We start from the raw sequence: 12,366 nt of genomic DNA on the forward strand, positions 1-12,366 counted from the left end.
AGGACGTTTATTTGGGTTTCTGCCTTACCTCTTCCTAACAGGAAGCTTCAAATGGACCTCCGAATTCTCACCCTTTCTTTTCTGGACTTCTCCCCTCTCTTAAATCTCAAATGTCTCTTCTTAATAAATAAATAGATCAATAATTAAAATATGTAGATGCACTTCTGTGCCTCAGTTTTCTCATCTTAAAATGGGTGTAAATATAATACCTACCTCTTAGGGTTTCCAGAGCTAGAGTCAAAGCTCGTAGAAGATCGTTGGATCAAAGGAAGTGCTCATCTCCTACCGACTCAGAATTTCATGGGGAATGTGTCTGCCTAAATTACACATGGCTTGTCCATCTCTATGTTTTTCTGTGCACACACACTTCCTTCCCGGACACCCTCGCCTCTTCTGTCCTTCATTACCAATCTCGCTGAAGGAGCCTTCACTTTCTCCCTGGAGTACCTCACCTCCTACTCGCTTGCCCTAACCTTCAGCTGGCCTTTGGCCAACCCCAGCCGGCCGCCGATGATTCTGGAACTACATCATCTTTCCAGTGACCCCCCCCCCCCCCGCTGCCCCTTCTGTACTCATCCCACCTGAAGGTCCTGCAATGTTGTCCCTACCCTTTTGGTTCTTGCTGTCCTTTATTTCGAGATTTATAATGGCATTTTATTGGTGTCTCCCCTCTTAGAAGACTTGCTCTTTGGTTGTTGATGTGGCTATTGTTGCTGCCGCTTTTCTGCTTGTGATAGAAACAGAAGCTCGACGTCGTCAGATGTGTTCCCGACCTGCATGGTGACGCTTGGTGACATGCTTCTTCCCTCCTCTGTGCCCTCTGCTCTTCTCAGATGACCCCAAAAATATCATGGCTCCCTACATCTCTGTCTGTCCTGGGTCCCCATCTCCTCTCCTCTGTCCGCTTAGACCTGGCGATCTCAACAGCCTGCAAGCAGGACCTGGCCCACAGAAACGTTCTCCCCTAGACTCACTATATTAAAAAAAAAAAAATAGCTTTCACATTTCCGTTTTTTCACTTACCATCCCTATGTGTGGCTTCTTTTGGAAAACAGGAACATCTCGCCATCACAGACCTATGTGGCCATGTGACCACAGCCAGCTGCAGCTGAGTGTGTTGTTTCCTTAATCAGGGCACCCCCAGGTTCATCATCACTTACAACCACCTTCACTTAACTGTGTTCACTTCCAGCCTCCTCCAGGAAGTTCAGGCTGCCACCCCTGTTGTATTAGCCCTACATTTGTTACAACCCTATAAAACGAGAGCAGCCAAATTTATATTCTCACTCCGGCCTGGCCGTCACCCCCGCAGCCAGATTTCTGCATGTGTTCCGGTACATCCCCGACGTGCTCTGGTCAGAGAGCTTACCCTTCTCACTCGCTGCAGTTCTGCCCTTCCCTACACCTTATGGCCTGACCTTCAGAATTTAATGATCCTTCTGAGAACGTGTTTGAATCCAGAATTCTAAAAGAAAAAAAAAAAACAAAAACACGTTATGCATTAATCAATACTTGGTGGCATGCTAGTCGAGAATCATCGTTCTATAAGAAGGATCTAGTTACACAATAAAAAGATATATATAAAAACTGATGTTGTAAGCAAGGAAGGGAGGTCGATATCTGTTAGAGCAGTTGGGACATGAGCTAGAGGGTGCTGGATGGGAGCAGGGTGGCGAGGTGTGGGCATTGAGGCCGTAGTCAGTCCAGAAGACTCTGCAGAGGAAAGTTTGGGGACAGATAAAACTAAAATAAAATGTTAAAAAGCAGATGCAAAACCTAAAATAAAGCTACAGAAAGAGCTTGAAGGTTGGTGGTGCCACTGATACATAGGTGGAGGCAGAGACTCCGGTGGGGGGGGGGGGGGCGATGTTGACGGTTCTGGAAGATGATGCTGAGTCCCATTTTTGGCATACTGAGTCAGATGCCAGCAGACATCTGAATAGATTCGGTGCAGTTGGAGGGAAGACGTGGCGTGGAGGGCAGAAGGTGGATCGGAGCTGCGGTTTTAGAAGGTGCCCACATGGGTGTGGCTTTCACAAAGCTCTCTCTGAGAGGGGGAAGAAAGAGAGAAAGGAATAGAGGAAAGACGGAAAAAAAGAGGACCACGCCAGGAGGTAAAGGGTCCCGAGAGAGGTAGGAGATCAAGCAAAGGAGTGAAGAAATCAGGATGAGAGTTTGATGTGAAAGGAAATGGTCTAGCAGCATCCACTGAGCACGAAGAGCCTACGTCTACGTAACGTATCCGCACGAATCTACTGGCCTTGGTCAGAAGAAGGTCATTCATTCGTTCAGTAAACACATACTAAGCATCTATTATTATTTTCCAGAGTGTGCTAGGAAGAACCATCCGCCCTGGAGACCATATCAATCGCTGTGGCCTAGGTCTTGCTACAGCACGAACTCCCAAATCTCTAAGGCTTAAAATAACTTCATACTCCCGCGGGGGGCTCTGATCCCTGTCACTCTTGTTCTGACCCCAGACCGATAAGGCAGCCACCCTTTGAATCATGGCGATTGCCGTGACACAGAGAAAGAAAATGTGCATCGGCAATTAAAACTTCTTCTGGAACACGAAAGCAAGTGGGGCGGCCACATCTAACCTCAAGGGGCAGCAAAGTGCAGTTCTAGCGCGTGTCCGCGGGGAAGCAAACTGGAACGTCCGTGCATAGCCCCTGTGAGTACCCCAGAGACGACAGTAAGGAAGGCGAGATGAAGTCCAGATCTAAGTATTTGCCTTTTATTTCCTTAAACCAAGGCTTACCACCCAACGTGCAGGGCCCAGGCCAGAGGCTAGGAAGTCAATCACCCCTCTCCCTCAGGCCCACCACCTCACTTCATGGTGGACAGATGACCCCCCCCCCCAAAAAAAATCGTAACCTCTATGGGGCATCTGGGTGGCTCAGTTGGTTAAGTATCTGACTCTTGCTTTCAGATCAGGTCATGATCTCACAGTTTATGGGTTCGAGTCCTGCATTGGGACTGCACTGTTAGCACAGAGCCTTTTGGGGATTCTCTGTCTCCCTCTCTCTATGCCCCCCCCGCCAAAATAAATAAAAAGATTATAACCTCTGCACCTGATGAACTTGTTACCTGGATCAGGGGCAGGCAAGAGGTCCCCGCCAGCCACAGCTTGGTGATGCCTATTCGGAGATGGCACCACCCAGCCCCACCCCACATACTACACAGCATGAGTCTAATCCTGACCCTCCCCCGACCCGTAATATCTAGGCTCCCACAGGGAGCTGAGAGCAGTGGTAGAAAATGTGCCTACCCCCCCCCCCCCCCCCCCCACTGTGACCCAGCCACCACCCCGGGCCTAGAGTGACAGCAGTAAGAGGGCTAAGGCCAGGGGGAGGGAGCCAGAGGGCAGGCAGCGGGCAGCTGAGACCCCTTCCCAGGGACCTGGAGGGGACAGCCTTCTGAGCTGAGGCTCTAAGCCCCCAGCACGTGTCCCATGGCCCCATTAGACTTCACTTGCAAAACACGAATTCAAAGATGAAATTAATGAACATTTCCTGAAGATGGTGACCACAGGGCCCCTTTGGAGCATGGAGCCCTGTGCCTTGACTGCCCCCAAAGCCACGTTAATGCCTTCATTGTTTTGTCTTTTTCAAAATTGTATTTAAATTCTAGTTAGTGAGGAGCGCCTGACTCTTGACTTCGGCTCAGGTCGTGATCTCATGGGTTCGTGAGTTCAAGCCCCACGCTGGGCTCTGCACTGACAGCACGGAGCCTGCCCGGGGTTCTCTCTCTCTGCCCCTCCCCCCATTCATGTGTGCATGTGCACCCTCTCTCTTTCTCTCTCTCAAAATAAATAAACTTACAAAATAAAAGTAAATACATTCTAACTAGTTGACATAGAGCGCAATGCTGGTTTCAGGAGCAGAATTCAGTGATTCATCACTTACATACAACACCCCGCGCTCATCACTGTAGGTGCCTCCTTAATCTCAGGCCCTCGTTTTTGCTGGAAGGACAGTCCTCCCTTTAACCCCAGCATTTGCCTTTTCTTCCTTTCCTCTTCTGTGTTCCAGTTGCCCTTGAAATCACATTCAGATTAGGAGTCATCCTAATAGAAAATTCATTTTTGCTAAAGCATAAACCCTCACCTACACGAACCAGCTTGACTGTAGCCTACTCTTTTTTAAGACTTCTTCCAAGATATTGGGCTCTTTGTAACTGCCCCCACCCCCACCCCATACTTGGGCCTCAGAACGGACGAGGGCAAGGGTGTGGAATGGATGAGTCAACTTTGCAAGGCCAATAATTTGCAAGTTTGCGATTTATGCAAAGTCTAAGAAAGGCAGTCAGCTCGCGGGGAGATGGCATATTCGATTCGATAACCCCTCAGCTTCCCTCTTTGCCAGGAGGGGGCTTGCAGAAGTCAGGTGTCAGGGAAATAGATATAGGTGGTCTTAATGTTCTCCCTGGTATGATTGATATCTGTCTGTAGACAATATAGCTTACAACAGATTAGCGGACTCAACATATACTGAGGCCCTGGTAAGAGTGAATGCTGTTGACGTTATCAGCAATTCCTGGAAGAGAGCTTTCTTATTTTTCCCCTTTTCTCTCTTTCCAGAATTTATCTGTTCCCCTATTTACTTGGCTACCCTTTATCCCGTTGCTGCTTATTTCTCTGAAATAGCTTTGCGTATCTAACCATATTAAACCCACTTACTTATTGTTCCTTTATCTCCGTTTGGTGTACCGAATGTTTATTTATAAACCACTCATGTATCTAAAATGTACCTGATTGTTGCCTGTCTATTCTGTTTTCTGGCATGTATCCTACCGGGCTGTGCATGGATTTGCTGCACTCAGATATTAGAAGTCTTTCGGTAAATGTAACTACTAGAAGTCCTAAAGAAAGGTTTAGAATACCTAAGAGGCAGGGCGCCTCAGTGGCTCAGTTGGTTAAGCATCCGGCTTCGGCTCAGGTCATGATCTCGCGCTCCGTGAGTCTGAGCTCAGCGTCGGCCTCTGTGCTGACAGCTCGGAGCCTGGAGCCTGTTTCAGATTCTGTGTCTCCCTCTTTCTCTCTCCTCCCCTGCTCATGCTCTGTCTCTCTCCTCTCAAAAATAAGTAAACGTTAAAAAAAATTTTTTTAGAATACCTAAGAGGCAAGTAAAACATTCCTGCTATACCCAGAAAGTGCCCTAACACCCAGGAAAAAAATGTGTTTCACGTTGACATCGAGTGTATTTTGGAACAATGACCGTCAGTCTTTAAGTGTGGGCTCATCCCCTGTCTTACATGCTTTCAGTATCCTGAGGGTCCTCTTATCACAAGTTGATTGGTATTGGTATGTGTGTAAGACTGCCTGCCCCATGTGTCTGCATTCCGTGACTGGTCCAGGAGAGTACGGATTATCTGGTTCTCAGTCAACATCAGTTCTTGGACACCTGACCCGGTGCCTGGTAGACAGCAAGGGGTCCATACACATGACTTGAGTGGATGATGAATCCTTGGCCTCGTTTGAACCAGGACCCTCACTTCCCTAACCCCTTATAAATTTATGTCTGGGGTTATTCAGATGGACCTCGATGTGGTCTGCCGATGCCCAAAGCATCCCGTGAAGGGACACTCTCAGACAAGTACTCCGGAACCGAGCCTTGAGCCAGACACAGCGAGTGCTTGTACCTGGCCTCGAGCATTATTAGCGGGGATGCGTCACGCAGCCTCTAAATTCCAGGCCTTCATCGATCAAGGGGAAATAGTCTGAGCACCGCCCTCACGGGCGATGCAAACAGTGGTGTAGACAGCAGGCGCTCAATAAATAGCCGCGGCTGCTGTTCCCACTGCCGCCTGGTGGGCTCGCGTTCGTCAGACCCCTGCGTCAGCACGTTGGGAAAATCTGGGTGCAGAGTGGACATCTCAGTGAATGCTTCTTGGCGGGTTGACTGTGTAAACTCCTTTCTCTGTGCAATGTGGCGTCTTCTCCAGATGGCCGCCTGTGTCCGGGGAAGAGACAGTCCCCAGACCTGCCACAAGTCCGCTCTCACTAAAGTCCCCCCAGAGTGGAGGTGGGCCGGGAGAGAGGTGATTATTCGGGCCTTCTGCTTAAATTATTTTGTGCCCGGGGTATGTATTTATTTGCCTGCAGCGAATTCAGAAGCACGAACAATGCTCGTGTTCACTAAGAGTTACCGATGTTTTCAAATTGTGCCCAGCGATTTCTGAGTCTGGATCTGAGAGGCAGGAAGAGGCCTGGGTTGGGTTTCATACATTAAGATGTCTTCCTTGCATGCGGGAAACATTAATTCTCGGCGGTTTGGCCCAGGATGAAGCGTCTTTGCAGGGGCCAAATCTCATGCGTTTCCGTGCCCCCCCCCACCCCCTGCCTTTACCATGTTAGGCTTCCTTCTTCATTCACTGATTTATTTGTTCAGCAAGCGCATTTGAGAGCTCTGCTCTTTGTCAATCCTTGGGCTACGTGCAAGGTTTTGCCCTTGCGGAGTTTACCTTCGAGAATAGAGGGAGGCCGTAAAGATATGCCCTAGCTTTAGGGAGAGGGGCCATACAAGTACTTTCATTAGGTCATCAGAGCGGTGAGGGGATGGGTCGCGTGCGATGAAGGGCCGGGTGTTGCTTTGTGCAACAGCGAAGGCCTGCTGCCGGGGCTGGAGCCGCGTGCCCACCTGGTGATTATTTCATCGGCAAAGCATTCTGGCCAAGTAAAACCTGGCCTCGTGTAACCTGGAGGTTCCTTTCTTCAATGTAAGCCTCTTTATTTATTTATTTATTTAAAAAAATTTTTTTTTCAACGTTTATTTATTTTTGGGACAGAGAGAGGCAGAGCATGAACGGGGGAGGAGCAGAGAGAGAGGGAGACACAGAATCGGAAACAGGCTCCAGGCTCCGAGCCATCAGCCCAGAGCCCGACGCGGGGCTCGAACCCATGGACCGCGAGATCGTGACCTGGCTGAAGTCGGACGCTTAACCGACTGCGCCACCCAGGCGCCCCAATGTAAGCCTCTTTAAAAAAAATTTTTTTTAATGTTTATTTATTCTTGAGAGAGAGAGAGAGAGACAGAGCATGAGTGGGGGAGAGAGAGGGAGACACAGAATCCGAAGCAGGCTCCCGGCTCCGAGCTGTCCGCACAGAGCCCGACACAGGGCTCGAGCTCACAGACCGGAAGATCATCATCCAAGCCGAAGTCGGATGCTCAACCGACCGAGCCACCCAGGCGCCCCCAATGTACACCTCTTTAAGATAAAAATGCCAGGGGCACCTGGGTGGCTCCGTCGGTTGAGCGTCCGACTTCGGCTCAGGTCATGCTCTCGCGGTCTGTGAGTTTGAACCCTGTGTCAGGCTCTGTGCTGACGGCCTGGAACCTGCCCCAGATTCTGTGCCTCCCTCCCTCTCTTCCCCTCCCCTGCTCACTCACTGTCTCTCAAAAATAAATAAATGTTAAAAAAATTTTTTTAAATAAAAATGCCAGTGGGTTCCCACAGTCCCCCTCCTCGGAAGGCCCCAGCCTCCTCCAGGCCCACCATCATCTCTCAGCTCCCTCAGCGCCCCAGCCTTGTACCCTCACCCCCCACCCATGGCCGGTGCACATGCGGCTTGCCCAGCTGGCCGTGCAGCATCATTGCACAGTGTTAGGAGAACTGACCACGTAGAACACCGCGTGACTGGCATCCCCAGCAGGTAGAGCGCCAGAGCTCTCGCAAGCCGCTCACCGTAGCTGGAAGCCCACCCCCTAATTTCTCCTGGCTGACTTCTCTGCTTACGTAAGACCACAGCTCGGATCTCCTGTCTCCGGGAACCTCCTTTGGCCTCCGGAATGGCCCTAGCCCCGCACGACGTACCCCCCTTGCCCATAAACCTCTTGGTAGTACTTAAGCATAGCTGCAATGTTACTTTTCTTCATACGATGATGTCACCGAAGCCAGTCAGCCCCGCTAGGATGGACGCTCCATCAGCCTGGAAGCCATGGCCGTTTATTTGACGTTTCCTCCCCATCGTCATTCCTGTGCAAGCGGTTTCTGGCTATGGGCAGTCATGCCAGAAATGTTTGTTGAATGAATCGCTAACCTTCCAGGAGGCATCCGGGTCTTTTATCGATCCCTTAACATGCAGAGTTTTGTTACTCCAAAGCCTAGCAGGAAAAAGGCAAAGAATCACTACCAGACGTCCCCCTGAGAGGAAACCCAGCCCTTTCCCAAGAAAGCCAAGCTTGTTTATGTTCACCAGTCTAGAGGGCAGAGACGTTGTTCGTCTCACCTTCCCACTGTCAGCAAAGAATGAACGGCCAACGTCTCTGGTTGAGGCTGGAAAGCCAGGCAAGTCGGGCCGTGACTTGAGACCAGGCTCTTAACTGGAGAACTTCCAGCACCACAGCCAAGGCCACTGGTCACATCCTTAGATTGAGGCTCCAGCATATTGTCTTACCTGCATTTCCCAAGACCCCCAGTCAGAAGCTGAGGATGCAGACTAGTGTCTAATTCGTTTGGACCTGCTCTGAAAAGGGGACCGCCGACTGGGGGGCTGAAACAGCAGTGATTCCTTTCTCACTGTTCTGGAGGCTGGAATCCCGAGACGGATAGCACATGGCTGGGTTCCAGTGACACGTTTCTGGTTTCCTCACATGACACAGAGACACAGAGGTGAGGAGAAGAGAGCAAGGTCTCCTATAAGCTCTTCCTATAGGGGCACTAATCTCATCATAGGGGCTCCATCGTTATGACCCGAACACTTCCCCAAAGCCCTGCCTCCTAAGACCATTCCGTTGAGGGTTAGGGTTTCAACATATGAATTTCGAGGGGACACAGACACATAGTCCATAACACCTAGGAAGCGTCACGTTGAGATTTCTGGCCGATGTCATCCATAAGAGGCAACATGAGACGTCTCTTCCTTACCAAGAAAGACTTAGAGTTACACAAAGTAATCTGGCTCAGGTGGCCATCAACACGTAATTATTTTTTTTAATGTTTTATTATTTTTGAGAGAGAGAGAGAGAGAGAGAGAGAGAGAGAGAGACAGAATCCGAAGCAGGCTCCAGGCTCTGAGCTGTCAGCCCAGAGCCCGACGCGGGGCTCGAACTCATGAACTCATGACCTGAGCCACCCACACACTTTGTCAGGTCCTGGTCTAGGCACTGGGGACGTAGTAGTGGAAAAGACAAAAGTGCCGGTCCCCAGGGAGCTCACTTAGTGGTAGAGGCAGTAGGTGAGTATAGAAGGTAACCGGCTGGTGCTAAGTGCTGCTGGGCATATCAAACACGGCTACGTGTTCGAGAATGATGCAAGGTGGAGGAAACAATCTTAGGCTGAGCTGAGAACCAAGTGATACATGGAGTCCAGCTGTGCAGATACTTAGGAGAGCAGTGTTCCCAGAAGGGGGGGAAGGGGTAGCAAGCACAAAGGTCCTAAAACTCAGTTAATGGCACTGACCGGTCATCTGGGGGTACAAACTGATCTGCCCATTTTAAAAATCCACAACCATGACAAAAAGAAAATATATTAAGGGCACCACTTGGATTCTAAGTTGTTCTCTGTGCTCACGTTTTGGCTAAGGAGGGAACAAATTCAGTGTAGTTCTCTCTGTTTAATCTCATATCGTTCCAAGATTTCCCTCAATCCACCCGTCTCTCTATTCCTGAATAGCTTAAATGGTGGCCAGATAGTATGAGAAGTATGTATTTTCGTGAAGTCTTGTCACACTCATGTGACAGCGGGGCCATGGAGAGGAGCGACAGAATCATCCCTCCCCTTCGTCACTCAGGAGAATTGTAAAATTGTGTAGTTGTGGGCTTTGCTGTTGACCACAAATGTTTGATCGGCACACTTGGGGAATTTACAGTGCCTTCGTGGGGTGAAATAAACATCCAGATAAAAAAGCCAAATGCCTTTCAAGGCTTCTGCTGCACTGGTAAATGGTCCTTATAGGGCAGAAAATTGATAGTTTGAGGGTTAATAAGGAAAGCCACTTGGGAAAGATTCTGTAGGAAACAAATGGATTTACATTTTAAAGGGTTGGAAGAAGGAGGAAGAAGAGTCAAAACATGACAAAAGAAAATTATAGTGTCTTATGTCGGGTTCCCTAGAAGCAGAGCCTGAGGCAAGGATTTGGATACAGGTGACTTTTTGAGTGATCTCAGTAAAACCTGTGAGGGAGCGAGGGAAGCAAGATTGTGCTGCGGAAGGAGGTGGTCCCAGGTACAGTGTGACCTTGGTCTGAAGCACAGACACAGGGCTCTGGAACTTAACCCCCATCAGAGTTCTCCTATTTGGAGGCAAGGAAGATGGACGTTTGTATCCCAGTGTCAGTCAGCCGTTGGTCGTGGGCAGCAGGAAGGGGTCTTCACCTTTCAGATGAGGTGGCACCTGTCAGCCTCTGTGGACAATTCCCCAGAGGGGCATCTGGATTCTCTCTCTCTCTCTCTCTCTCTCTCTCTCTCTCTCTCTCTCTCTCTCAAAATAAATAAACTTTAAAAAAAATGATAAGTTCTCCAGTAAGAGAGGCCAGGTTCTATACGAGCTCTTATTAGGACCCCTGAATCTAGGGGAGACAGTCTAAAACGGTTTTGCCCTTCACAGTAGCCTTGAGCTACATATGGTTATCGAGCACTTGAAATGTGGTTAATCTCAAGTGAGACGCTCTGAAGGTATAAAATACACCTGGCATTTCAAAGACTTAGTATGAGGGAAAAATGCTAAAGGTCTCATTAATGATTTGTGGTATTAATTACACGTTAAGAAGACCATAACATTTTGACTACATCGGGTTAAATAAAATAGATGATCAAAATTAATGTTACTTGTTATTATCTAACTTGTTTAATGTGGCTGCTAGAAAATTTTAAATTACCTATGTGGCTCGCTTTATATTTGCATTGAGTGGCTCGGGTCTAGGGGCTTCTTGAAGCTTTCCTCATGCCTTCAACACCACAGATAAGCTTGCTTAACAACCCAGTAACAATCCCTGGTCCAGTTAACCTGGATGTTCACCGAGTATCTCCTCGTGGTAATGAAGAGATAGCCATGTTACTCCAAATTTAATATTGGGCACTTCCCATCACTCGAGACCACCACGTTTTGTTCGTTTTCTGTTTGGTTTGACATTTATTTATTTTAGAGAGAGGCAGAGACAGGGCACAAGTGGGGGAGGGGCAGAGAGCGAGGGAGACGCAGGATCGGAAGCAGGTTCCAGGTTCTGAACTGTCAGCACAGAGCCAAGCGTGGGGCTCGAACTCCTGAACTGTGAGATCATGACCTGAGCCCAAGTCGGGACCCAGGCACCCCTGGTTTGGTTTGTTTTTAACAAGCCCCTTTGATTACGGACTTCTCTTTACGGCTCCCTCTGGCATCCAAAAGCTCACAAAACCAGTTTTCTTTCCTCCCACACCCCATTTTAGATCATTGGAGTTGGAACAGGATTTCCATCTACCACAGATAACAATTCCCGTTTTATCAGTCCCCTTTTCTCTTCTCTACGTGGCATGATTTTGAATATACATCTAGAGAAGCAAAAGTGAAGAGGCAAAGAAATATAAATGGTTGGAAGTGAGTCTCTCTTCCAGTAATTTTTCCCCTCCCCTAGTAAGATGTCACTCCAAGAGAGGTTTCACAGCACAGAAAGACCCGAAAGTATGATCATCGTTCGACGCGTAATTGAAAGATTTCAAAAGTTGAACTGGAAGCATTTTTGTCAGAGTTTATTGCAAGTGTTTTGTATCTTAAAAAAAAAAAAAAGTTTATGAAAGTTCTGTGACAAGAAGATGAATTACGGAACCATAAGAACAGGGAAATAAATGGGTCCTGGAGACTGACAAACGGGGCAGATGACGAGAACGTATAATTTTAGGACACACACAAAAAAAAGGTAACTAAATTTGAAAAATTGCATTAGTGTACCATTTTCCGTCTATGAGCCATTAGAGGGGAAAAGTGGAAATTACACCCTGTAACAAAGTAAAAATGTTTTCAGTGTTTAAAGGTAATTTTGTAATACTGCTGTTACTTAAACTCTTACCTCTTAGAAAAATCCAAAGACAGGACCCCTGGTGATATTACCTGTGTCTTAGGCAAAGAGCAACAATTTGAATTCCATTCAAATACATTTGTATTTTGCCAAGTGCTATCAAGCTCTGAGCTGCATAATTTGCAGGATAAGTGATATAGATACTTTTTCTCTCCTCATTTCTCACTCTCCGATGGGCTTCATTACTGACAATCAAATCATAGAAGATGTACAAAATTGTCATGATGCAGTTATTTCCTCATGATGTTCGATACAAATAGTACTTCTTTACAAATGGCGCTTTTTTTTTTTTTTTGCCCTATTTGCCACAACATTTTTGCTGTCTTTTTAGAATCTTACTAAAGTTCCAGGGATAGACTTTTTTTTTTCCGCGG

At 48.0% G+C, this 12,366-nt stretch overlaps 1 protein-coding gene and 1 long non-coding RNA gene across 7 annotated transcripts in view; both read left to right on the forward strand.

Moving 5' to 3' along the window:
* Positions 1-11,745, forward strand: part of LOC121020119 (uncharacterized) — a 30,707-nt gene extending 18,962 nt beyond the window's left edge. Inside the window, exon 2 of the long non-coding RNA XR_005785951.1 lies at positions 11,247-11,745. This is a non-coding gene — a long non-coding RNA (uncharacterized LOC121020119). The remainder of the gene's footprint in view (positions 1-11,246) is intronic.
* The window catches only part of TSHZ2 (teashirt zinc finger homeobox 2), a 456,301-nt gene that overhangs the window by 126,772 nt on the left and 317,163 nt on the right, over positions 1-12,366 (forward strand). The window lies entirely within an intron of this gene.

The sequence above is a fragment of the Herpailurus yagouaroundi genome, unplaced genomic scaffold (genome assembly GCF_014898765.1).
Source record: "Herpailurus yagouaroundi ecotype Mexico unplaced genomic scaffold, PumYag 246, whole genome shotgun sequence".
Taxonomy (NCBI): domain Eukaryota; kingdom Metazoa; phylum Chordata; class Mammalia; order Carnivora; family Felidae; genus Herpailurus; species Herpailurus yagouaroundi.